At 44.1% G+C, this 27,440-nt stretch overlaps 1 pseudogene; it reads right to left on the bottom strand.

The window, feature by feature from the left end:
- Positions 1–11,485: 11,485 nt before the first annotated feature.
- Positions 11,486–26,250, bottom strand: LOC135534995 (retinaldehyde-binding protein 1-like; annotated as a pseudogene).
- Positions 26,251–27,440: the final 1,190 nt, after the last annotated feature.

Here is a 27,440-nt window from a genome sequence, read left to right as displayed (position 1 = left end):
TTACTAGTCCCAACGCTCTAACCACTAGGCTACCCATGTGCAATAATGGAATTGATTTTGAATTCAGGCTGTAACACAATAAAATGTGGAATAGGCCAAGGGGTATGATGAATACTTTCTGCATGGCTTGGAGTGGTCATTTGTGGCAGGAAGTTCCCAGATTTTTGGGCTGAATTCTGAAGTCTGCCTCTGCCGGCAACATCCAGAGAAGTGACTCAATGTTTGGGTTGCTGCAGACGCCACACCTATTTACCGTGGCTAGTCTAATGCCCTTGAGAAGAGAATTGAGTGACTGTAATTTAGGTCAGGGACTTTTCCTTTAAAGCTGCAATCCGTAGCGGTGAAACTGCCACGTCTATTTGCGATATTACAAAGACATTACTTCACACAACTAACAGTTCCCCCCCATCATTGCATGCACAATAACACAGCAGAGTAATATGATTATTTTATTTTTTTACAACGATGCTGGATGCTCATTTCCTCAAAACAAAAGCACCTGGGGCGGCCATTGTTTTGCGGATTTACAAAAATTATACAGTCTATACAAACGTGTGTAGTATTCAACCAGAGCTTAAATTAAAATCTGAGAAAAGCAAACCCAATGTGTGACCCGTTTCAAAAAGCTTGGTGAATGTCGCACATCACTCCTTCACAGGAGACATTTGAAGGTTTTTTAATCAAAATGTGTTTTTGGCAGAAATGCGTTCTGGAACACGTGAACTTTAATGTGGCTTAATAACAAACATGTATGCCATCTGTAAATACAAATAAAATCATTAAACTACAAGCCTAATTGGTTTAGCCACAGAAAAAGACAGGAACCTTCCCGCTAGCCATGATTAGCTGAGATAATGAATGGGCTGGACATGCTGAGAGATGAGTTCGGATTAGTCTGCCATGTAGCACGCTTCTGTTTATAACATGAGCTGCTCAGTATGTGTAGATAATCCTTGCTGCCGCTGCTTTTTTGAAAGATAACGTTAGCCATGGAGATATGCAAAAGTGCTGCTACTGCTCTCAACATTGCTGCACAGAATTTAGCAGGTGCTATCGACAAAGATCAGTGGGAAAATAGTTGTGATGGGACTACTTTTCTGCACAAGGTCACTGAACCGGTGTGACTTGACACAAAGGGGCCAAACAAGCAGCAGTAACCTACAAACCAAACGGAAAAGACACGCTACCGTGAAGCGTTCATCCATGTTCATCCAAGAGTCTAATTCCATTTTCAGATATTGTACATTTCTAATTGTCAGAAAGTCATTTTCATTCAAGTTACATCTATGATTGTTTCAGATTTGATCCGGTCTGGACCAACCAAATTTGGTCTTGCTTGGGGGCAGAGGTCATTAAAAGAATAGTCAGTGTTAGGCTTGGGCGGTATCCAGATTTTAATATTGTCATACCGTCCTTCTCTCATCCTGGGATTTACGGTATTACCAACATAGCACACAAGGGGCACTAAAATGCAAGACAAGTCCATTTGGCCTCTTACCAGAATGCTAACAAAATTAGCACAAACAATGAAATCACAGACGCTGTTAGCTAAATACTAACGAGCAAAAACTAACAAACTAATTGCAAAGACAGGCAAATCCAGCTCATACAGTAATACAAGCGTAGCTAGTAGCTACCGAATGTCATTGTCGATGAGTGTGGACATTTACAAGTGAACAGGGGAAATTGTGCAAAGTTCAAAGTTTTTCCTAAAGAAACAGCAGCAGATGGGAGAACAACGGACGAGGGGGGGGAAAAAACAAAGTAGGATGCACAGGGGAAAAAATGGCAACTGTACAGAACTCAACCAGAGCTCTTTGACTTCTGGCATTAAAGCCATTCTAGGATATCTGATGGCAAACGTTTAGTAATATATTGTATAAGTGTGTAACTTCATCACCTCCCAAGGGGCCACACAGAAAAAAATAAACTAGCTGATATATACAGAACGCTATGGACTCACCAGCTCCCACGTTCTCCGGTTGTGCTATTTACAAACAAACACGTGACTGGCTCAACTGTCAACTGCATTATAATGTAAAATAATGTGTAATGAAGAACTCAATCTGCTTTATCTCTAAACGTATTGCACATGTTAACTGCAGGTATTAACTTTAAAAGTAGCTACAGATGTTCACATTTATTGAAAAACTTTTTTTTAAATAGTTGACAGCATTAAATAAATAAAAACCATCCCTTGGCTTTTACCAAATACCCCAGGATACGGTATACCACCTAGTCTAGTCCGTGTGTAGAATAAAACCCAAATAAGCAAGAGGATATTGCATATTTATACCTGTTAGAACCTATTTAGAATACATCACCATGAAGAGAATGACATTCATTTCCATAATTATATGCATGTCTGTGTAGTACAGATCAGGGACCCATAATGACATTCAGTTATCGGGTGTAAAGCCACTTCACTTACTGTAGTTCAATAACCAAAAGAGATTTTTCAAAGTCAGGGTGTCATGTCGTCGCTGACACCCCATTCTTTCTGCAGACATCTTAAATAACAGCAGATAGTTAAGAGTTTTTGGGAAACGTGGACAAATTTAAGAAAACTTTCAATTTTCAGTTCTTCCAGTAAATGTGTTTTTGTAAAATGTTCAGTGTAAACTGTTAAAATATGTCCTTGTGCCTAGAGTTGTATGGTGAGATAAACTTTGAAATCGGAGACTCGATTGCTTAGGCATATCAAACTGAAAAGTAGGATAGTGCTGATCACAAAATGTCCACTTTTCTGACGAAAATTGAGGATGAAGGCAACAGTCTTGTATGTCCTTTCTAGTCGCCCTCATCTCCTGGGCGCAAACAAAGCAGTGCCAACGACATGCGGATGAGAGTTGGACAAACATAATGGACACTACTGTGAGCAGCACTTTGAACATCATGCCCTTAGGTGTGTGAGTTCTTTCATAATGGATGTTTTTATACTTAACTACTCATGCCTTAAGATTTTTTTGAATAGCTATCCAGAATAGGTTTCCTGGTTTGTGAGGCACTGTAACCAAGAAAGGCTACATAGAATAGTAGTTGGTTGATAGTGGTTTAAGCACAATTGCTACCGCGGGAGTGATACAAATTAGATTAGCCACGTCAGACTTAACCAACCACTACTGTAAATAACAAGTGTGTTCAAAACTGTCCATTGCATATTGTTAGAGTAAATAAAGCAATATATATATTTTTTTTTTACATATTCAAGGCAAAACGTGCTCGATTCCATGCGGCAATGTGTTCCAATGACTCACTCAAATAACTCTCCAATTCCCAACACAGGAATGCGCGGTTGTTACTTTGGGAAAGGAACTGAATTGGTATTGCCACTTATGCCAGGCTTGGAATGTCTACCTCTTACCCACACACTGTCGAAATATATAAATTGCACCACTTTCCGAAGAAAAACACTCATGACACCATCGACTGATGTCAACCGAAACACGGCATGCTAAACGCATTATAAATGTTAACTATAAACAAACAAAAAATACTTACCATTCACTATGTAAATGGAACCAACCAGAAAATAAAGAGCAAATAGTTGTATGGAGAAGGCGAAACAAGTTTGGGTCTTCATTGTGGACTCTTTCTTTTAACTCTTGCGGACGTATGGACGACTCCTCAGCTCTGACAAAAACACAGCTGCTCGGTGTAGTGTTGCTTGTGATGAGATTGGGCGAGCTCATTTTTTCATGGCCCGGTGCTCCGGGTAGGTGGTCATTTATTTAAGGACTCTGGACCGCTCACCCGGGGCACCGGGCCATGGAAAACGAAATCACCCAATAAGCGCTAGTAGGCGTCAGAGTGAGCACGTGCAACTCTGCTTCCATCCAATTACATTATATGTTTTATAATTGTAAGCTCTCCCCGGGGGTGTGATTTAAAAACGGTTGAATGTAAATATAGCGCTGTGAAAAGGCGTGGGCAGCAACTGTCAGAGTGAGAATGGTAAATTCTCGGCAGGGTAGCCTTGTGGTTAGAGCGTTGGACTAGTAACCGGAAGGTTGCAAGTTCAAACCCCGAGCTGGCAAGGTACAAATCTGTCCTTCTGCCCCTGAACAGGCAGTTAACCCACTGTTCCTAGGCCGTCATTGAAAATAAGAATTTGTTCTTAACTGACTTGCCTGGTTAAATAAAGGTAAAAAATTGTAAAATAATAATTTGTTCTGAACTGACTAAATAAATCAAGATGAAATAAAAACATCTGTAGTAAGGGGGATTTATTTGGTGGAATTATATTTCACTTCACACGTTAGAATGGAAAGAATAGGAGATAATATAATAGCATGGAATGGATGGAACAGAATAAGATACTTAGATACTTTACTGTCCACCTGGTTAGAACAGAAAAGTGATAATATTTTCATTATTACATTTTTTTTTTTTTAACTATTGTTTATGCAAAGCTTTTAGAATATGTTTTGTACCTGATAAGCCAGGAATGTGGCTTAACATTGACACCGGATAAACTGGATAACTAACTACTGTACTCTCTCTCTGTCTCTCTCTCTCTGTCTCTCTCTCTGTCTCTCTCCCTGTGTGTCTCTCTCTGTGTGTCTCTCTCTGTGTCTCTCTCTCTGTGTCTCTCTCTCTCTCTCTCTCTCTCTCTCTCTCTCTCTCTGCTCTCTCTCTGTCTCTGTCTCTCTCTGTCCCTCTCCCTGTGTGCCTCTCTGTGTGTTTCTCTCTCTGTCTCTCTCTCTCTCTCTCTCTCTCTCTCTCTCTCTCTCTCTCTCTCTGTGCATCTCTCTCTCTCTCTCTCTCTCTCTCTCTCTGTGTCTCTCTCTCTGTGTCTCTCTCTGTGTCTCTCTCTGTCTGTCTCTCTCTCTCTCTCTCTCTCTCTCTCTCTCTCTCTCTCTCTCTCTCTCTCAATTCAATTCAATTCAAGGGCTTTATTGGCATGGGAAACGTGTTAACATTGCCAAAGCAAGTAAGGTAGATAATATATAAAGTGAAATAAACAATAAAAATTAACAGTAGACATCACACATACAGAAGTTTCAAAACAATGAAGACATTACAAATGTCATATTATATATATATATATACAGTGTTTTAACAATGTACAAATGGTAAAGGACACAAGCTAAAATAAATAAGCATAGATATGGGTTGTATTTATGTATCTCTCTCTCTCTCTCTCTCTCTCTCTCTGTGTCTCTCTCTGTCTCTCTTTGTCTCTCTCTCTCTCTGTCTCTCTGTCTCACTCCCTGTGTGTGTCTCTCTCTCTCTGTCTCTCTCCCTGTGTGTCTCTCTCTGTGTCTCTCTCTCTGCATGTCTCTCTCTGTGTCTCTCTCTGTCTCTCTCTCTCTCTCTGTGTCTCTCTCTGTCTCTCTCTCTCTGTCTCTGTTTCTCTCTCTCTGTGTCTCTCTCTGTCAATTCAATTCAATTCAAGGGCTTTATTGGCATGGGAAACATGTGTTAACATTGCCAAAGCAAGTAAGGTAGATAATATATAAAGTGAAATAAACAATAAAAATTAACAGTAGATATCACACATACAGAAGTTTCAAATCAATAAAGACATTACAAATGTCATATTATATATATATATATACAGTGTTTTTACAATGTACAAATGGTAAAGGACACAAGATAAAATAAATAAGCATAGATATGGGTTGTATTTACAATGGTGAGTGTTCTTCACTGGTTGCCCTTTTCTCGTGGCAACAGGTCACAAATCTTGCTGCTCTGATGGCACACTGTGGAATTTCACCCAGTAGATATGGGAGTTTTTCAAAATTGGATTTGTTTTCGAATTCTTTGTGGATCTGTGTAATCTGAGGGAAATATGTCTCTCTAATATGGTCATACATTGGACAGGAGGTTATGAAGTGCAGCTCAGTTTACACCTCGTTTTGTGGGCAGTGAGCACATAGCCTGTCTTCTCTTGAGAGCCATGTCTGCCTACGGCGGCCTTTCTCAATAGCAAGGCTATGCTCGCTGAGTCTGTACATAGTCAAAGCTTTCCTTAATTTTGGGTCAGTCACAGTGGTCAGGTATTCTGCCGCTGTGTACTCTCTGTGTAGGGCCAAATAGCATTCTAGTTTGCTCTGTTTTTTTGTTAATTCTTTCCAATGTGTCAAGTAATTATCTTTTTTGTTTTCTCATGATTTGGTTGGGTCTAATTGTGCTGCTGTCATGGGGCTCTGTAGGGTGTGTTTGTGAACAGAGCCCCAGGACCAGCTTGCTTAGGGGACTCTTCTCCAGGTTCATCTCTCTGTAGGTGATGGCTTTGTTGTGGAAGGTTTGGGAATCGCTTCCTTTTAGGTGGTTATAGAATTTAACAGCTCTTTTCTGGATTTTGATAATTAGTGGGTATCGGCCTAATTCTGCTCTGCATGCATTATTTGGTGTTCTACGTTGTACACGGAGGATATTTTTGCAGAATTCTGCGTGCAGAGTCTCAATTTGGTGTTTGTCCCATTTTGTGAAGTCTTGGTTGGTGAGCGGACCTCAGACCTCACAACCATAAAGGGCAATGGGCTCTATGACTGATACAAGTATTTTTAGCCAAATCCTAATTGGTATGTTGAAATTTATGTTCCTTTTGATGGCATAGAATGCCCTTCTTGCCTTGTCTCTCAGATCGTTCACAGCTTTGTGAAAGTTACCTGTGGCGCTGATGTTTAGGCCAAGGTATGTATAGTTTTTTTGTGTGCTCTAGGGCAACAGTGTCTAGATGGAATTTGTATTTGTGGTCCTGGTGACTGGACCTTTTTTGGAACACCATTATTTTGGTTTTACTGAGATTTACTGTCAGGGCCCAGGTCTGACAGAATCTGTGCATAAGATCTAGGTGCTGCTGTAGGCCCTCCTTGGTTGGTGACAGAAGTACCAGATCATCAGCAAACAGCAGACATTTGACTTCGGATTCTAGTAGGGTGAGGCCGTGTGCTGCAGACTTTTCTAGTGCCCGCGCCAGTTCATTGATATATATGTTGAAGAGAGTGGGGCTTAAGCTGCATCCCTGTCTAACCCCACGACCCTGTGTGAAGAAGTTTGTGTGTTTTTTGCCAATTTTAACCGCACACTTGTTTGTGTACATGGATTTTATGATGTCGTATCTTTTACCCCCAACACCACTTTCCATCAGTTTGTATAGCAGACCCTCATGCCAAATTGAGTCAAAGGCTTTTTTGAAATCAACAAAGTCTCTCTCTCTGTCTCTCTCTGTGTCTCTCTCTCTCTGTGTCTCTTGCTCTCTCTTTGTCTCTCTCTGTGTATCTCTCTGTCTCTCTCTGTGTCTCTCTCTCTCTCTCTGTCTCTCTCTGTCTCTCTCTCTGTCTCTCTCTGTGTCTCTCTCTGTGTCTCTCTCTCTGTGTCTCTCGCTCTCTCTCTGTCTCTCTCTGTGTATCTCTCTGTCTCTCTCTGTGTCTCTCTCTCTCTCTCTCTCTCTCTGTGTGTCTCTCTGTGTCTCTCTGTGTCTCTCTCTGTGTCTCTCTCTCTCTCTCTCTCTGTGTCTCTCTCTGTCTCTCTCTGTGTCTCTCTCTCTGTGTCTCTCTCTGTCTCTCTCTGTGTCTCTCTCTCTGTGTCTCTCTCTGTGTCTCTCTCTCTGTGTCTCTCTCTCTGTGTCTCTCTCTCTCTCTGTGTGTCTCTCTGTGTCTCTCTCTCTCTCTCTCTCTCTCTCTCTCTCTGTGTCTCTCTCTGTGTCTCTCTCTCTGTGTCTCTCGCTCTCTCTCTGTCTCTCTCTGTGTATCTCTCTGTCTCTCTCTCTCTCTCTGTGTGTCTCTCTGTGTCTCTCTGTGTCTCTCTCTGTGTCTCTCTCTCTCTCTCTCTGTGTGTCTCTGTCTCTCTCTCTCTGTGTCTCTCTCTGTGTCTCTCTCTGTCTCTGTCTCTGTGTCTCTCTCTCTGTGTCTCTCTCTCTCTGTCTCTGTCTCTCTCTCTCTCTGTGTCTCTCTCTGTCTCTGTATCTCTCTCTCTCTATGTCTCTCTCTGTGTCTCTCTCTGTGTCTCTCTCTGTGTCTCTCTCTTTCTCTGTCTCTCTCTGTCTCTCTCTCTGTGCCTCTCTCTGTGTCTCTCTCTGTGTCTCTCTCTGTGTCTCTCTCTCTCTCTCTCTGTGTCTCTCTGTGTCTCTCTCTGTGTCTCTCTCTGTGTCTCTCTCTCTCTCTGTGTCTCTCTGTGTCTCTCTCTGTGTCTCTCTGTGTCTTTCTCTCTCGCTATAAGACTGAGTATGGGTGTCGTACTGGCTGAGATCTATCCGTGGTGTCAGAGGTGATTTGTGTTGATAGAGTGAGTGGGTTGTAAGTAAACAGAAATCACTATGATCTCTCTTTAAAAAAAAATGTTTAGGCTGTGTTCTGCTCACTTTGAGATACCTGATAGTCCATGCCAGCTTTAGGGGCATTCCAAGTGACTACCTAATGAAGCTGGTTGAGAGAATGCCAGGAGTGTGGAAAGCAGTCATCAAGGCCAAGGGTGGCTACTATTGAAGAATTTCAAATATAACATATATTATGATTTGTTTAACACTTTTCTTGGTTGCTACATGATTTCATATGTGTTATTTCATAGTGTTGATGTCTTCACTATTATACTACAATGTAGAAAATAGTAAAGAATTAAGAAAAACCCTTGAATGAGTAGGTGTGTCCAAACTTCTGACTGGTACTGTACATGAGATACGATACCAGCTTTAGGACTCTCAGATAAACTCATTGTAAAAACAATGTTGGTGAGGCTAGGTGGTTATAAGCAATAACCCACTGTAGCCATTAATTAAATTGTCCTTTTGATTGACGGACACATACACTATATTCACTGTCACCACAACGTCACATCGAAGGGCATCACCATTTACTGTAACTTAGTAACTGGTGGAGTTCGGATCTACAAATGGATCTCTGGGATACAGTGCATTTTCCAGTAAGGAGCTCTCCAGGAGGGATCTTTTAGTAGGGAGCTCTCCAGAAGGGATCTTCTAGTAAGGAGCTCTCCAGAAGGGATCTTCTAGTAAGGAGTTCTCCAGAAGGGATCTTCTAGTAAGGAGCTCACCAGAAGGGATCTTCTAGTAGGGAGCTCTACAGAAGGGATCTTCTAGTAGGGAGCTCTCCAGAAGGGATCTTCTAGTAGGGAGCTCTCCAGAAGGGATCTTCTAGTAGGGAGCTCTACAGAAGGGATCTTCTAGTAAGGAGCTCTCCAGAATGGATCTTCTAGTAAGGAGCTCTCGAGAAGGGATCTTCCAGTAGGGAGCTCTCCAGAATGGATCTTCTAGTAAGGAGCTCTCCAGAATGGATCTTCTAGTAAGGAGCTCTCCAGAAGGGATCTTCTAGTAAGGAGCTCTCCAGATTGGATCTTCTAGTAAGGAGCTCTCGAGAAGGGATCTTCCAGTAGGGAGCTCTCCAGAAGGGATCTTCCAGTAGGGAGCTCTCCAGAAGGGATCTTCTAGTAAGGAGTTCTCCAGAAGGGATTTTGTAGTAAGGAGCTCTCCAGGAGGGATATTCTAGTAAGGAGCTCTCCAGAAGGGATCTTCTAGTAAGGAGCTCTACAGAAGGGATCTTCTAGTAAGGAGCTCTCCAGAATGGATCTTCTAGTAAGGAGCTCTCGAGAAGGGATCTTCCAGTAGGAGCTCTCCAGAAGGGAGCTCTCCAGTAGGGATCTTCCAGTAGGGAGCTCTCCAGAAGGGATCTTCTAGTAAGGAGTTCTCCAGAAGGGATTTTGTAGTAAGGAGCTCTCCAGGAGGGATCTTCCAGTAGGGAGCTCTCCAGAAGGGAGCTCTCCAGAAGGGATCTTCTAGTAAGGAGTTCTCCAGAAGGATTTTGTAGTAAGGAGCTCTCCAGGAGGGATCTTCTAGTAAGGAGCTCTCCAGAAGGGATCTTCTAGTAAGGAGCTCTACAGAAGGGATCTTCTAGTAAGGAGCTCTCCAGAATGGATCTTCTAGTAAGGAGCTCACCAGAAGGGATCTTCTAGTAAGGAGCTCTCGAGAAGGGATCTTCCAGTAGGGAGCTCTCCAGAATGGATCTTCCAGTAGGGAGCTCTCCAGAAGGGATCTTCCAGTAGGGAGCTCTCCAGTAGGGAGCTCTCCAGAAGGGATCTTCCAGTAGGGAGCTCTCCAGAAGGGATCTTCTAGTAGGAGCTCTCCAGAAGTGATCTTCCAGTAGGGAGCTCTCCAGTAGGGAGCTCTCCAGAAGGGAGCTCTCCAGAAGTGATCTTCCAGTAGGGAGCTCTCCAGAAGGGATCTTCTAGTAGGGAGCTCTCCAGAAGGGATCTTCCAGTAGGAGCTCTCCAGAAGGGATCTTCTAGTAGGAGCTCTCCAGAAGTGATCTTCTAGTAGGGAGCTCTCCAGAAGGGATCTTCTAGTAGGGAGCTCTCCAGAAGGGATCTTCTAGTAGGAGCTCTCCAGAAGGGATCTTCTAGTAGGGAGCTCTCCAGAAGGGATCTTCTAGTAGGAAGCTCTCCAGAAGGGATCTTCCAGTAGGGAGCTCTCCAGAAGGGATCTTCTAGTAGGGAGCTCTCCAGAAGGGAGCTCTCCAGAAGGGATCTTCTAGTAAGGAGCTCTCGAGAAGGGATCTTCTAGTAGGGAGCTCTCCAGAAGGGATCTTCTAGTGTTTATCATTATACTGAAGTTCGCTACTGTCATTGTATTCAACTCTATTCTATTTGTTTTTACTTTATTTTAATATATTGTCTTTTATAATTTTTCCCTAACCCTCCCTTAATTGGAGTAAGCTAATGGACAACAATATTTGGACTTCTACTTCCAGTTTAGACATACAATATACATTTTACAGACATAGTATATTTTACATTAGTTATCTTTTACATTATTCTATTTTAATCTTGGGGCGGTGTGTAAGAATTAATCTGGCATATTTTGGGTCCCAGTTTATCCCTGGGGTTAATTGGTTCACTAAACAAATATCTATGATAATTCCTGATTCCTTGGTCCAGTCTAATCTTGGTGGGTTTAAATTAATGAGAAGTGAAGCTTTATTGTAATGTTTGATTTAATAATCTCGTGTCTGGTTGTAAATGGCAATAGTTCATGTAAATAGTATTATATCATAGTATTTCCTATCTGTGTAAAACTTTTAAAGTATTTTTCCAGACCCCTGATGTGCAGAGAAAGAAATATTTTCACAAACTTGTATTTATTATACAAATATTTATCAATTAAGATACATATTTTCTCAATAATAATAATAATGACTTTATGCCATGGCAGAGCCCGGGTGAAATTTCCTTTAAGGTTCAAATATTTATTATGGTTACAGTATTTCTGACTCTTTGTTTGCTACAGCACATGTTGGTTGCCCTTGTTCTCATAACAGATGAATTCTCTCATTGAGTGAATATCCTACTTTAGTAAATGTTGCCCCCTAGTGGTCAAATTGTATTGATTAGAAAGTAATCTCATTCCTTGACGTTTTCAGCTCCAAATGCGCTATTCAATGAAAGGCGCATTGTAAACAAAAGCACTGCACTTTACTTTTAAAGGTATTTCGTTCTTGAGCAGATATCCGCAGTGTTTAACGTGAATGTGATCTCCTCACTTGTCAGGGTTATTGCATTTAAAAAGGCGTACTGTCGACCAGCGCGGTGCGTTTTGTCGAAAATGCGCCTTTGATTGAATTCCGGCCGCCGTCTTCTTTTATATTGTCACTACAGACCCTGGTGTGCAAATATCCTGCAAACCAAGGTGAACAGAAATGGTCATCATTCATGGTTCTTTCCATACAGTTTATTGTCCAAAATGTGGTGACATGCTCATGCCTCTGCATTGATCCACAGAGGATAAAACTGCTGATATTCATCTCTTAGCACGCTCAAAAACAAACAGAGACAGGAACTTGTTTGACTCACGGCCTTGTATCACCCTGAGGAGAAAAGGGAGGTGGATAGAGAACTGGGTCCTGTCAGGTTTAACTAGTGCTAGCTGTATGTGTCAAAGATCAGCCTGGTCTCATAGATTAGATGTAACATAGTAAATGTAAATCCGAGACGCTCAAATTGGTATGATATGTTAAGTTTGGTATGGTTACATAAAACAGAAGGTTACTGTAGGGTGATTGGTCAGAGTGGATGGGTGGCGTATGACGTGAACGTCTAACATCCCAAAGGTAGTGTGTTTCAATCTCATCACGGACAACTTTAGCATTTTAGCTAATTAGCATGTTTGCAGCTACTTACCCCTCTTTAGCTACTTTGCAACTACTCAGCATATTAGCTAACCCTTCCCCTAACCCTGAACTTAACCCTTTAACCCTTTAACTCCTAACACTAACCCCAAGCCTAGCTAACGCTAACGATAGCCACAACAAATTGGAATTTGTAACATATCACACGAAATGTATGATGGACATCCACAAATTAATACATACCATACGAATTGGAGTGTTCCGTTTTCACATTTACTATATGTTACCTCTACCCCTGAGTCCAGGTTGCAGAGATGGATTGCACAGAGAAAAGCTCCATGGTTAGGACTGTTAAGTATCTCAGGTAAGGCCAGAGCCAAGGCTATATAGTCCTCTCTGTGCTGTTGGGAGTGCTTTGTTAGGCGTTTAATACTTAATAACTCTTGGAAAACACCAACAGTACAATACCACACTCATCTTTTATATTAATGTTCTAATAAATCCACACTCCTATGTTTTCCCAGTTTCTGTCTGTGTTTGTGTGGAGGTCCCGGTCTGGTTGGAGGAGTGGCGGAGGGTGAGGAGGGCGTGTTCAGTCGAACAGCTTGGTTGCCACGGCTTTGCCGTCGTACTTGGAGTTCTTGCCGTTGAACTCGGAAGGCAGGATGTCGGCGTCAAACTCCTTGTAGTAGTTGTCCAGCTCGTCTCCGTGGACAAACACCTGATTGGCAGACAGAATGTTGGACCTATGAACTACAATGTTCTCAACAAATATGATTTGTTATTTGTATTCATGTATTTACCGTTACCTGTATATTACCGGTTGATTAAGAACCCATTCACCTTGTTGTTTAGTTACATAGGGCAGGTAACCTAGTGGTTAGAGCGTTGGGCCAGTAACAGAAAGGTTGCTAGATCGAATCCCCGCGCTGACAAGGTAAAAGTCTGTTGTTCTGCCCCTGAACAAGGCAGATAAACCCACTGTTCCTAGGCCGTCATTGTAAATAAGAATTTGTTCTTAACTGACTACAAATAAAATGTGTATTTACCATTACCGGTTGATTAGGATCCCATTCACCTTCATTATTTGATGTCGATTCAAATAGTTTTATCGTGTTACTCATGAGATGTAAGACATTTCCCCATCTCTCTCGCTCTCTCTCTCTCAAAAGGATTAATTCATTCTTTCATGTTCTTTCTCAGGGCCTGTTTCACTCACTCTCTCCAGCAGCTTGCCCTTCATGAGTGGCTTGACCACGTTGTAGGTGGTGGTGAAGTACCAGGGCTGGTGGATGAAATGGACCGCTTTGAAACGGGCAGGGAAGGAGTCCTGAAACACACAAGTGGAACAGAGGGTCAAAAGAGTTACAGATCTCACCACCACTATGGCCATAAGCATCCTTATCACGCGAGTAATGGAAAGGAAAGTTGAACTTTGCCATAAAGAGTTCAGCGTATGCAGGTCGAACAGATTGTCTGATATTTCTAAAAACAGCAATGACCACTTTTACCAGAGAGTCAATTAATGTGCTGCGTGAGTAGAATCAGATCCTACCTCTACCACCAATGGTGCAGGTAAAGTTTTCAGGCCCATAAAAATAGAATTCAGGCCATCATTGGGAAGACAATCCATTGGTTTAAAAATGATTTAAATTAATTAAAAATCCATTGTTTTGTATCCTAATAAGATAATGTTCTGCTCAGTATTCCCTCGGAATGGGTCTGTGAAATTGACCTGCAACATGTCCACCATCTTCTTGAGCTCAGTGGGTTTGATGCCGGAGGCCTGCTGCATGGTGAAGCCCTTGAAGTTCTCAATGATGCAGAATCCGTTGATCTGAGTCTCCTCGTTCTCTAGCAACTTCTCCAGGATTACACAGTAGGCACGGAGGATCTGGTGAACACACACACAGTCACACAACACACACATAGTGACACAACACACACACAGTCACACAGTTGTCAACATTTCAGAAGAATTTAGACAAACCAAACCACTCTCTTGATTATGATTTTCAATAATAGAAGCTTTGTTTTAATTGTCTTTCATAGCAACATGACTTAATAGACCACACACTGGGGCATATGTTTCAGGCCAGAAGACAATTAAGACAAAGCTTCTATTATTGAAAATCATAATCAAGTGATTGTTGGCCTTTTTTTTTTTTTTTTTTGTACATTTTTATGTGATCTATTTTTGGTTCCAAGCACCCCTTTTAACTCGTCTACACAAATGCATTTAGAGTTTATATTTTGAGCACATTCTCCCTCCTTCACTGAACGTGAGCCAGACCTTTTGATAACCACAGATATTTACATTTAAATTCAAGTTATTATTATCAAGGGCTTGTCCACCTGATTACACTTATCAATATCTCCCATTGCTGCTGTATGTCTATGAAAACATTGCTCCTGTCATGTTTTAGTGCCTTGTGGGGACCACCAATATAGCTCAGATGGGTGCATTGTGGAGACCACCAATATATCTCAAATGGGTGCCTTGTGGGGACCCAGGTCCCCGCTAGACACCTCGTCGAAGGTGATCTCTTCGTAGTCCCAGTTCTCGATGTTGAAGAGCAGCACGATGCGTCCATACTTGTCTCTGCTGGACAGGATGCCTGGGTAGCCGGCCTCGATGGTGCTGCGGACAGCCTCGGGGGTCAGGTTCTCGAACAGCTCAGGATAGTCTCTCCTGAAGCGCACATAACCTGAACACGGACACAGGGTCATCAACATCAGATAGACTCTGGCCAAGTCAGGATGACTTAAGCAGACAGGAACTTCAACACACACATATGTTGCTTGGTTGGGTTTAATCAAACTGTACATTTCCTTCCAATGGCAAGGTTCAAAATGATCATGTGCATAGCTGACTTAAGCCGGGTACCAAATATTTTTGTGCTCCCTTGGCAACTCCAACAGTACTTGGCTATACAGCAACATATTGGGGTGGCAGGTAGCCTAGTGGTTAAAGCATTGGGCTAGTAACCCAAAGGTTGCTAGATCGAATCCCTGAGCAACATACAAATCTGTCGTTCTGCCCCTGAACAAGCCAGTTAACCCACTATTCCTAGGCTGTCATTGTAAATAAGAATTTGTTCTTAACTGACTTGCCTAGTTAAATAAAGGTAAAAAAAAATATGTATATATTTGGGACCAGGCTATTGTAAATAGCCTGTCATTGGAAGATAATACAATTTTAACACATCACCTCAGCTTTAATGAAATAGACAGACAACTTTACCACTGAGCTGCACTACATACAGTACAGTAGTTGGTGGGGACCCACCCTTCATGAGGTCAAATGCTCGGGGCACATCGTATTTCCTGGCACGGATGAAGCGGACCAGCATGCCGTCAGGCTTCTCTCCGAAGGTTTCCAGCACCCCTTGGCCAGGACGTCCCCAGCATCCGCCGTCTCCTTGATAATTCCCCTCAGCTCCTTGACCGCCAACGCCCGCTTCTCGTCTGTCTCATTCAACTCATCCTTGGCCTGTAGGGAACCAACAACGCATCAGTCAGTCAACCTCAGAACCGGATGAAGTCTACAACACCAGAACCGGATGAGGTCTACAACCCCAGAACCGGACGAGGTCTACAACCCCAGAACCGGATGAGGTCTACAACCCCAGAACCGGATGAGGTCTACAACCCCAGAACCGGATGAGGTCTACAACCCCAGAACCGGATGAGGTCTACAACCCCAGAACCGGATGAGGTCGACAACCCCAGTACCGGATGAGGTCTACAACCCAGAACCGGATGAGGTCTACAACCCCAGAACCGGATGAGGTCTACAACCCCAGTACCGGATGAGGTCTACAACCCCAGAACCGGATGAGGTCTACAACCCCAGAACCGGATGAGGTCTACAACCCCAGTACCGGATGAGGTCTACAACCCCAGAACCGGATGAGGTCTACAACCCCAGAACCGGATGAGGTCTACAACCTCAGAACCGGATGAGGTCTACAACCCCAGAACCGGATGAGGTCTACAACCCCAGAACCGGATGAGGTCTACAACCCCAGAACCGGATGAGGTCTAAAACCTCAGAACTGGAGAAGTTCCAGCTTCCAGAGCGTCCATTTTAGGACATTCATTGTACTGTGTGCAGAGGATAGTGTTACATGTTCATGTGGCATCTACATATTATACTGTCATGGCTGTTCTTGTCAGTATGCTGTCATTGGCTGTTCTTATCAGTATGCTGTCATGACTGTTCTTATCAGTATGCTGTCATGACTGTTCTTGTCAGTATGCTGTCATGACTGTTCTTGTCAGTATGCTGTCATGACTGTTCTTGTCAGTATGCTGTCATGGCTGTTCTTGTCAGTATGCTGTCATGGCTGTTCTTGTCAGTATGCTGTCATTGGCTGTTCTTATCAGTATGCTGTCATGACTGTTCTTGTCAGTATGCTGTCATGACTGTTCTTGTCAGTATGCTGTCATGGCTGTTCTTATCAGTATGCTGTCATGACTGTTCTTGTCAGTATGCTGTCATGACTGTTCTTGTCAGTATGCTGTCATGACTGTTCTTGTCAGTACACTGTCATGACTGTTCTTGTCAGTACACTGTCATGACTGTTCTTGTCAGTACACTGTCATGACTGTTCTTGTCAGTACACTGTCATGACTGTTCTTGTCAGTACACTGTCATGACTGTTCTTGTCAGTACACTGTCATGACTGTTCTTGTCAGTACACTGTCATGACTGTTCTTGTCAGTACACTGTCATGACTGTTCTTGTCAGTACACTGTCATGATTGTTTTTGTCATTGCCCTTTGCAAAGAAATGGCCCTTTTGGGAAAAAGTTTGTCACAATTAAGTGTTGTTCTTTTGGAGACCAGAGAGGGAGTTTGTACAGGTTGTCTGGACTCCAGTTGAACATTACGACAAGACGGTGTTAGGCCTGATGACCGAAGGCGATGAGTCAGCCTACAGGGAGGAGGTCAGAGTCTTAGCAGTGTGGTGCCAGGACAACAACCTCTCAACAACCTCTCTTTGGTCAGTCAGACAAAGGAACTGATTGTGGATTATAGGAGAAAGAGGTCAGAGCATGGCCCCATAAACATCAACAGGGCTGTTGTGGCGCGAATTGAGAGCTTCAAGTTCCTTGGTGTCCACATCACTAAGGACCTAACATCCTCCGCACACACACCTGCACAGTCCTGAAGAGGGCACGGTAGTGCGTCTACCCCCTCAGAAGACTGAAAAGATTTGGCATGTGCCCCCGGATCCTCAAAAAGTTGTACAGCTGCACCATCGAGAGCATTGTGACTGGCTGCATCACTGCTTGGTATAGCAAATACATCTCCATTTACCGCAATGCGCTACAGAGCGTGGTGCGGACAGCCCAGTACATCATTGGGGCCGAGGTCCCTGCCAGCCAATTACCTCTATATCAGGTGTTGTCAGAGGAACGCCCGAAAAATTGCCAAAGACTCGAGCCAACCAAGCAATAAGACTGCTAAATATCCAGACTGCTAACTAGTCAATCAATGGTACTATCTGCACTGAGCCTATGCACACTCACTAGACTATAAACAATGCATTGGAAAAGTATTCAGACAATGTCAGGATTTGGCCAGGGTTGTTCCGGGTTTTGGTCAGTAGATGTCCCCATTGTGTTTTTTGACCTTATGTTTTTTCCTTGTCCCCCATTATTAATTGCACCTGTGCCTCGTTTCCCCCTGATTGTATTTAAACCCTTTGTTTCCCTCAGTTCTGTGCTCTGTGTTTGTATGTTAGCACCCAGCCCTAGTGTTCTGTGTATTGTTGTCGGTTCCAGTGGATGCTCTTGTAGATTTCTGTTTTTATTTTTGAGTATCTTTTGAGGCCTTTTGTGCTATACCTACCACCTTTTGGATTTGCCATTTTTTGTATTGTAGGACTTTTTTACTTTATTAAATACACCGTCTTAAGTACTGCTGTGTCTGCCTCATCTTCTGGGTTCTGCTGACTATTCGTGGCTCAGTTGGTTAAGTGACTGTTTCTCACTCCGGAGACCCAGGTTCATAACCAGGTCCTGACAGAAACACAGAGCCAAAAATGAACCCAGAGGCAGCCAGTTCCCAGGACCTTTTGCCATGCTGTCCCACCACCAGGAGACTGTCCAATGCCACGAAGCCGCCCTGGTTCAGCAAGAGGCCTTAATGGCTAGACATTCTCATCTTCTGTCGGAGATGCTGACTTCCATTAAGCAAATAGCTGATCGTCTTACCCCGGCAACAGTTCCCGTCCCAGTACCTCAGATTCACGTACCCATGGCAGTTAACCCCCTGGCTGAACCTCGTCTTCCACCTCCCCAACGGTTCTCAGGTGATCCAAGTGCTTGTAAAGGGTTTCTCACCCAATGTTCTCTCTCCTTTGAGCTACAACCCTCGTCGTTTCCCACCGACCGGTCTAAGATCGCTTATATCATCACCCTGCTGTCGGAAAAAGCCCTGGCCTGGGCTACTGCTGTGTGGGATGCCCATAGTTCCTGCTGTGCCAGCTACTCTGCCTTTGCTGAGGAATTCAAACGAGTGTTTCAAGGCCCAAGCAGTGGTTCTGACTCAGCCAAACAGCTCCTGACTCTCCACCAAGGTTGGCGCAGCGTGACGGACTATGCCATCCAGTTCCGCACGGTGGCAGCAGCAAGTGGCTGGAACAACGAGGCGCTCACGGTGTGCTTTCTGAAAGGCCTTTCCGACACTATCCAAGATGAACTAGCCACTCGGGAACCACCGGACAATCTCGAGTCCCTGATCAAGTTGGCCTCACGCATTGACCAGCGTCTGAGAGAGAGAGAACTCAACCGTAGACCTCTAGCCCCTATCAGTCCCAGCTCCGAGTCCCCACCTTTATCCTCGCTGGCTCCATCGGAACCCATGCAGATTGGACGCATCTCCCAGGCTGAGAGAGACCGCCGGATGAGGAGCGACGCTGTCTATATTGCGGCAAACCGGGCCATTTCCGTTCCACGTGTCCCGGGCTCCAGGGAAACGCTCTGTCCCGTACAGACCGGGGGAACTGTAACGGGAAACATAACCTCCTCCCATCCATCCAACTCCCGTCTGCTCATTCCAGTTACACTCTCCTGGGACAACCACAAGCTTCACCTTCAAGCCTTGGTAGACTCTGGAGCCGCAGGTAACTTCATGGATGGTGTCTGGGCGAAGGAGAATGGCGTTCCCTCTGAACCTCTAAGTGAACCCATGAGGGTCACTACGTTGGATGGAAGCCCTTTGGGATCTGGACTTGTCACTCATGTCACTACCTCCTTGCGACTTTCAGTTTCACAACACCAGGAATTGATGAACTTTCATTTGATCTCCTGTTCCGAGTTCCCTCTCGTCCTTGGATACCCCTGGCTTCACAGCCATAACCCTCACATCGACTGGTCTGTGGGCACTATCAAGCAGTGGGGTCCTACGTGCCAAGCTACTTGTATTTTCCAGAATTCCCCGAGTTCTACTCCCGAGTCTTTAGAATCCATCGACCTGACCCGAGTTCCCGAGTGTTACCATGACCTCAAACTGGTGTTTAGCAAACAGAGGGCCACCATGCTACCACCCCATAGACCTTACGATTGCCCCATCGACCTGTTTCCGGGCACTTGCCCCCCAGGGGTCGGATCTTTTCCCTATCTCCACCCGAATGAGCTGCTATGGATACCTACATCAAGGACGCTCTGGAAGCAGGCCTCATGCGTTCATCCACCTCCCCGGCGGGAGCAGGGTTTTTCTTTGTGGCCAAGAAAGACGGTGGATTACGTCCTTGCATCGACTACCGGGGACTCAATGCCATAACCGTCCGTAACCGTTACCCGCTACCCCTTATGGCCACAGCCTTCGAGCTGCTCCAGGAAGCAGTTGTTTTCACTAAGCTTGACCTGCGGAACGCATACCATCTTGTGCGGATCAGACCTGGTGACGAGTGGAAGACCGCTTTCAACACGCCTACTGGTCACTATGAATACTTGGTGATGCCCTTCGGCATGACCAACGCCCCAGCGGTGTTCCAAGCGCTCATAAACGATGGGCTTAGGGATATGCTTAACATATTTGTGTTCGTTTACTTGGATGACATCCTCATCTTTTCGAGCTCCTTCAAGAACACACTAAGCATGTCAGACAAGTACTCAAACGCCTCCTGGACAGCCATCTGTACGTTAAGCCGGAAAAATGTGAATTCCATTCATCCCGAGTACAATTCCTGGGATTTGTAGTGGAACCCGGTCGAGTCCAAATGGACCCCAGGAAGGTAGGGGCGGTAGCGGATTGGCCCACCCCCAAATCCGTTAAGGAAGTTCAGCGTTTCCTGGGCTTCACAAACTTTTACCGCAAGTTCATCAAGAACTTCAGCTTGGTGGCAGCCCTCTCTCAGCTTTAACCAAGGGTGGCAATGCAAGGTTTTTGTGGGAAGAGAAGCTGAGACGGCCTTCCAAGGACTCAAGCAGCGCGTTCTCTCTGCTCCCATCCTGATACTACCGACTACGGATGAACCATTTGTGGTGGAGGTAGACGCATCAGAGGTTGGTGTTGGAGCTGTCCTGTCTCAGAGGGGTGAAGACAAGAAGCTTCATCCGTGCGCTTTCTTCTCACACCGGCTTACCCCGACTGAGAGGAACTACGATGTGGGGGATCGTGAACTCCTAGCGGTTAAGATGGCATTGAAGGAATGGAGACACTGGCTCGAGGGGGCTTCTCACCCGTTTCAAGTGCTTACGGACCACAAAAATCTGGAGTATATCCAGCAGGCGAAGCGGTTGAACTCTAGACAAGCTAGATGGTCTCTTTTCTTCAATCGATTCCAGTTTATCCTCACCTATCGGCCCGGGTCGAAGAATCTCAAACCGGATGCCCTGTCCCGAGTCTACGCTCCTGCCATTCGAGATGACACGGACATGCCTGTCCTTCCTGCTGCTAAGATTGTGGCTCCGATCTCGTGGCAAGTTGAGGATACCGTGAGACGTGCTCAAGCTAGCGAACCGGACCCGAAAGGAGGTCCTGCCAATCGGTTGTTTGTCCCCAAGGCAGTGAGGACTCAGGTCCTTCTGTGGGGGCACTCCTCTCGCCTCACCTGTCATCCGGGCGTAGGTCGCACCTTGGAGTTCATCCAGCGTAAGTTCTGGTGGCCTACCATAAGAGAAGACGTTGCCACTTTCGTCAATGCCTGTCCCGTGTGCTGCCAGGGCAAATCTTCTCACCTCCGCCCTCAAGGACTCCTTCACCCTTTACCTGTTCCCCACAGACCCTGGTCCCATATCTCATTGGACTTTATTACTGGACTTCCTCCATCCCATGGCAATACTACTATCCTAGTCATAATTGACAGGTTTTCTAAGGCGGCCAGGTTCGTTCCTCTGACTAAGTTACCTTCTGCCAAGGAAACGGCTGAGTTGGTAATTAATCATGTGTTCCGAGTCTTCGGCATTCCTCAAGATGTGGTTTCTGACAGAGGTCCCCAGTTCGCCTCAAGGTTTTGGAAGGCCTTCTGCCAACTTATGGGGGCTTCTGCCAGTCTATCTTCAGGGTACCATCCGGAGTCCAACGGCCAAACAGAGGATGAATCAAGAGCTGGAAACCACCCTCCGATGTATGACTCGTGACAACCCGTCCACATGGTCATCCTTTATTGTTTGGGCCGAATACGCGCACAACACCTTGCGCTCCTCCTCCACTGGTATGTCCCCGCACGAGTGTCAGTTTGGCTATGCTCCTCCATTGTTCCCGGACCAGGAGGCAGAAGTCAGAGTGCCTTCAGCCTTGAAGTTCGTCAGACGCTGTCGGCTTATGTGGAAGAAGACCCGTCTTAATCTTATGCGTTCCTCACAGAGGTACCAACAACAAGCCAACAGACGTCGCCGTCCCGGGCCTACCCTGCGCCCGGCCAGAGAGTCTGGCTCTCCACTAGAGACTTACCTCTACGGGTGGAGTCTCGCAAGCTGTCCCAAAAATACATCGGTCCCTTCAAGGTTGCCAGGAGAGTTAACCCAGTATCTTATCGCCTACACTTACCCAGATCCCTTAAGATTAATCCCACATTTCACATTTCCTTATTAAAACCTGTTGTTTTTTCTCCCCTTGTCCCGGCAGACAGACCTCCCCCTCGTGTCATTGGAGGCCAGCCGGCTTATACCGTCCATCGGATACTGGATTCCCGCCGGGTGCAGCGGTCCTGGCAGTATCTGGTGGACTGGGAAGGCTACGGTCCTGAGGAGCGCTCCTGGGTTCCTGCCAAAGACATCCTGGACCCTGACCTCATTCGTCAGTTCAGGGTCCTCCACCCTGAGAAAGCTGGTAGGAACGTCAGGAGCCGTTCCTAGGGGGGGAATTCTGTCAGGATTTGGCCAGGGTTGTTCCGGGTTTTGGTCAGTAGATGTCCCCATTGTGTTTTTTGACCTTATGTTTTTTCCCTTGTTCCCCATTATTAATTGCACCTGTGCCTCGTTTCCCCCTGATTGTATTTAAACCCTTTGTTTCCCTCAGTTCTGTGCTCTGTGTTTGTATGTTAGCACCCAGCCCTAGTGTTCTGTGTATTCTTGTCGTTTCCAGTGGATGCTCTTGTGGATTTCTGTTTTTATTTTTGAGTATCTTTTGAGGCCTTTTGTGCTATACCTACCACCTTTTGGATTTGCCATTTTTTGTATTGTAGGACTTTTTACTTTATTAAATACACCATCTTAAGTACTGCTGTGTCTGCCTCATCTTCTGGGTTCTGCTGACTATTCGTGGCTCAGTTGGTTAAGTGACTGTTTCTCACTCCGGAGACCCAGGTTCATAACCAGGTCCTGACAGACAACTTGACATTTTCAACATGTTGTTACGTTACAGCCTTATTCAAACGAATTAAATAAAACTATTTCCTCAGCAATCTACACACAATACCACATAATGACAAAGCGAAAACAGCCTTGATCATCCTTGAGATGTTTCCACAACTTGATTGGAGTCCACCTGGGGTAAATTAAATTGATTGGACATGATTTGGAAAAGCACAAACCTGTCTAAATCAGGTCCCACAGTTGACAGTGCATGTCAGAGTAAAAACAAAGCCATGAGGTCGAAAGAATTGTCCATAGAGCTCAGACAGGATTGTGATGAGGCACAGATCTGGGGAAGGTTAACAAAACATTTCTGCAGCATTGAAGGTCCCCAAGAACACAGTGGCCTCATCATTTGTATGTGGAAGAAGTTTGGAACCAAGAATCTTCCTAGAGTTGGCCGCCTGGCCAAACTGAGCAATCGGGGAGAAGGGCCTTGGTCAGGGAGGTGAACAAGAACCCGATGGTCACTCTGACAGAGCCCCAGAGTTCCTCTGTGGAGATGGGAGAACCTTCCAAAAGGACAACCATCTCTGCAGCACTCCACCAATCAGGCCTTTATGGTAGAGTGGCCAGACAGAAGCCATTCCTCAGTAAAAAGCACATGACAGCCTGCTTGGAGTTTGCCAAAAGGTACCTAAAGGACTCTCAGACCATGTGAAACAAGATTCACTACATTGACACTCCCACACAAAACCCAAACACGTTCACATACACTACATACCCACACACATAACACACACTGACACAACACAAACACACATACATACACACACACACTTTTACGCTCATCATTTGCTGCTGCTACTCTGTTCTTTTATACTCTTATTATTATTATCTATCCTGATGCCTAGTCACTTAACCCTGCCTTCATGTACATATCTACCTCAAGTACCTTATTATTATCTATCCTGATGCCTAGTCACTTTACCCTGCCTTCATGTACATATCTACCTCAAGTACCTTATTATTATCTATCCTGATGTCACTTAACCCTGTCTTCATGTACATATCTACCTCAAATACCTTATTATTATCTATCCTGGTGCCTGGTCACTTTACCCTGCCTTCATGTACATATCTACCTCAAATACCTTATTATTATCTATCCTGATGTCACTTAACCCTGTCTTCATGTACATATCTACCTCAAATACCTTATTATTATCTATCCTGGTGCCTGGTCACTTTACCCTGCCTTCATGTACATATCTACCTCAAATACCTTATTATTATCTATCCTGATGTCACTTTACCCTGCCTTCATGTACATATCTACCTCAAATACCTTATTATTATCTATCCTGATGCCTCGTCCCTTTACTCCTGCCTTCATGTACATATCTACCTCACATACCTTATTATTATCTATCCCAATGCCTAGTCACTTTACCCTGTCTTCATGTACATATCTACCTCAAATACCTTATTATTATCTATCCCAATGCCTAGTCACTTTACCCTGTCTTCATGTACATATCTACCTCACATACCTTATTATTATCTATCCTGATGTCTAGTCACTTGACCCTGTCTTCATGTACATATCTACCTCAAATACCTTATTATTATCTATCCTGATGCCTAGTCACTTTACCCTGCCTTCATGTACATATCTACCTCAAATACCTTATTATTATCTATCCTGATGTCTAGTCACTTAACCCTGCCTTCATGTACATATCTACCTCAAATACCTTATTATTATCTAACCTGATGCCTGGTCACTTTACCTTCATGTACATATCTACCTCAAATACCTTATTATTATCTATCCTGATGCCTAGTCACTTTACCCTGCCTTCATGTACATATCTACCTCAAATACCTTATTATTATCTATCCTGATGTCTAGTCACTTTACCCTGCCTTCATGTACATATCTACCTCAAATACCTTATTATTATCTATCCTGATGCCTAGTCACTTTACCCTGCCTTCATGTACATATCTACCTCAAATACCTTATTATTATCTAACCTGATGCCTGGTCACTTTACCTTCATGAACATTTCTACCTCAAGTACCTGGTACTGCTACTCCCTGTATATATATTTCCATTCTTTGGTATTTAATTTTATTCCTCGTGTAAATTATTTCACTGTAATGTCTACACTAGTTGTATGTGATTTGATTTGTGGTTGCACTTGAGTTTGTGATAGGGCTTAAGATGTGAAGTGAATCTACAGCGTGAGGCTTGTGTGAGACAGTGACCACAGACCTTCTGCACTGTGTGGTCAGGCAACTTGGCACAGAGTCCGAACACGGGACCGTGGTCCTTGACCGTGAGGCGCTCCAGCTTGGCCCTGAGAGCCTGCTCCTCCTCTGACACCATACGGAACGTTCCACTCTGCGTAGAGAGGGGGGACAATGACAATCATGACAAAACAAAAACACCATTTGCTCACAAGGCTACCTTACAAAAATTAGGTTTAAACCTAGTTTAATCCAAGGCGTACGCTCAAAAACTCAATCCAAAAGGAGGCCTGTATCAATGGGCTTCAGTGTTAGCATTGGCTAATCTCCTCACATGAGCGCAGCAAAGCCTGGTAAACCTGTGACTGAAATCTGTGATTAGGGGTTAATGCCAGCGATTGACGGCATCCAGTGCTAATGTGCCTGAGAAATGTGGAACTGCCATTGTTCATGGCACAGGACGTTATGTGGTGTTGGAGTCCTAGAAACACAATCTATAGAACAGATATCCCCATTCAAGTCAACGTTCCTGACGGCCTGGCTTTTCTGGCGGACATTTTGAGTGTCATTCTGTTTCTGATGTTTGCCTAACCATGATGTGGAACGTGAAGGAAGAACATAATGACGTAGTAAGAGTATCTATTGTGGATTGCATCCTCCTAAGGACCTTGATGGTAGATTGTTTCTGCTCTGCAATGGATGAAAAATAACCAACTGAACAGAACATGTCAGAACTGACTCTTAAGCTCAACATGTATCTACATTCATCAGACTTGATACTTTTGACATCGATCTGCAATACAAACACCACTGAATGTGTTTGAATTATTGCAGTGGGGCATGTAAGCCTGTTGCACACCAAGAGAGGAGCTTCATGTACTTACCATGACAGCCATTTCTTCAGTTGTTTAGAGCCGCTACGTACTCACTGGAAAATAAGATGGATTTGATTATTCACGGTTGGAGAACATTGGATTCCAGGACAGCTTGAAAAAAATAAAACAATGAATTTATTGTGCCCCAGGCTTACGCTCTATCTCAACCCCTCAGCATTTGTTACACTTCTCCTCCTAACACCTTTTTTTCCATCTCATTCTCCTTCTATTTTTAGGTTACCTCCATTTCAGGATTATTCCCATGAAGTACATGTTTTGATCCAGCTGCCAACAAAACGTATCTACGTTTTCTAATTCTATGTGTCCCAAATGGCACCATATTCCCTATATAGTGCACTACTTTTGACCAGAGCCTTATAGCTCACTACGTAGTGAATTGGATGCAATTTGAGACTCAGGCCTGTTTGAAACAGTGATGACATTCATACAGTCCATTATCTGTTTTACTACATTGTTTACAATTATGTGTATTCTTTATATAGCTAGCAGGCTGTATCTAATACAACACCAGACTCTCTATATAGCAGGCTGTATCTAATAGAACACTAGACTCTTTATATAGCAGGCTGTATCTAATACAACACCAGACTCTCTATATAGCAGGCTGTATCTAATAGAACACTAGACTCTTTATATAGCAGGCTGTATCTAATACAACACCAGACTCTTTATATAGCTAGCAGGCTATATCTAATACAACACCAGACTCTTTATATAGCTAGCAGGCTGTATCTAATACAACACTAGACTCTTTATATAACTAGCAGGCTGTATCTAATACAACACCAGACTCTTTATATAGCTAGCAGGCTGTATCTAATACAACACCAGAATCTTTATATAGCTAGCAGGCTGTATCTAATACAACACCAGACTCTTTATATAGCTAGCAGGCTGTATCTAATACAACACCAGAATCTTTATATAGCTAGCAGGCTGTATCTAATACAACACCAGACTCTTTATATAGCTAGCAGGCTGTATCTAATACAACACTAGACTCTTTATATAGCTAGCAGGCTGTATCTAATACAACACTAGACTCTCTATATAGCTAGCAGGCTGTATCTAATACAACACTAGACTCTTTATATAGCTAGCAGGCTGTATCTAATACAACACCAGACTTTTATATAGCAGGCTGTATCTAATACAACACTAGACTCTTTATATAGCAGGCTGTATCTAATACAACACCAGACTCTTTATATAGCTAGCAGGCTGTATCTAATACAACACCAGACTCTTTATATAGCTAGCAGGCTGTATCTAATACAACACCAGACTCTTTATATAGCTAGCAGGCTGTATCTAATACAACACTCAACTCTTTATATAGCTAGCAGACTGTATCTAATACAACACCAGACTCTTTATATAGCTAGCAGGCTGTATCTAATACAACACCAGACTGTTTATATAGCAGGCTGTATCTAATACAACACCAGACTCTT

This window comes from Oncorhynchus masou, unplaced genomic scaffold (assembly GCF_036934945.1).
Source record: "Oncorhynchus masou masou isolate Uvic2021 unplaced genomic scaffold, UVic_Omas_1.1 unplaced_scaffold_4281, whole genome shotgun sequence".
Taxonomy (NCBI): domain Eukaryota; kingdom Metazoa; phylum Chordata; class Actinopteri; order Salmoniformes; family Salmonidae; genus Oncorhynchus; species Oncorhynchus masou.
The sequence above is the reverse complement of the archived record's forward strand: the minus strand, read 5'-3'. Positions and strand labels throughout refer to the sequence as shown.